Source organism: Sinocyclocheilus anshuiensis, unplaced genomic scaffold, assembly GCF_001515605.1.
Source record: "Sinocyclocheilus anshuiensis isolate Anshui unplaced genomic scaffold, SAMN03320099.WGS_v1.1 scaffold650, whole genome shotgun sequence".
In the NCBI taxonomy this organism is placed as follows: Eukaryota; Metazoa; Chordata; class Actinopteri; order Cypriniformes; family Cyprinidae; genus Sinocyclocheilus; species Sinocyclocheilus anshuiensis.
The window spans coordinates 26,282-27,392 of NW_015542346.1; positions in this window are offsets into that span (position 1 = coordinate 26,282).

Sequence of the window (1,111 nt, forward strand, 5' to 3'; positions counted from 1 at the left end):
ATAAATGTGTGAGAGCGTGTTATAGGCTATATGACATTAGTCAGACTGCGCTAATGCAACAAACATCGCTGCGGACGAGTAACTGAGTATCTCTTCAGCAAGCCGACGCACAAACTGCCGCAAATTAAACTGAAAGTAAGATGCAGACGGTCAACACACAATCATCTTCATTAAAAGTAGTAAGACAAACTTATCTTTCCAGTGCTGATGCCGCGCGCTCTCCTATTGCGGTCTTTGATCTTGAAATTGACGTGAACTCCGTTAAATTTAAATATAGCGCGGGAACTGAAGATCGGTTTTATATCCGTTTTGCGTCGACACATTTATGTGGCCAAGTGTAAATGGAAACGTTTTAACAAATCAGATAGATATCAGCGAAAACACATGAAATTACCAGGTGTAAACAGGCCCTAAAATACATTCATTAGCTGGTTCTGATGTGTTTGATTAGGGTTGGAGCTAACTCTGCAGGACAGTGGCTCTCCAGGACCGAAGTTTCCCAGCCCTGATGTAGTGTGTCGTGTCATATCATGTAGTTCATGGAATGAGATTTTACTCCGTGTTAAACTTCAAGAAGCGCTTCTTCTCTGCTGTGAAACAGAGGTGCATGTTACAATTTTTGCACATCACTTTGGGTGTTCCTACACACCCAGGAACCTCGCATCTTCCCTTTTTGCCACACATTATTTGTCTGTATGTATTGTCAATGGGAAATTCTGGTTAGGGATGGGAGCCATGGACCCCTGCTTCCTTACCCCTTATCGCACAACGTTGCCCTGAGGCAACGAAAAGAAAAACTGAATTTCTGAACATGCAAAATAAAAAAAAAATCATAAAACCTGACAAAAGTCTTCTCTACACCTTTTTATGTACAGTTCATGTCATTTTAAATAAGATTACTAAAGCAAATAATCTTGCCTTCTCACACCATCAGGACGTCCCGCCTTCAAATGGTGCTTGATAGTGACTCCCACAACTCATTGGACTGTTCTTTGATACTTTTCAAACATTTTAATTGGTTGAAATCATTTAAAAAAACATGTACTGAAGATGGGGCATAAGAAAAACTTTTCGTAGAGGGTTAAATATGGTGGTTTGGAGTAACTGGGAC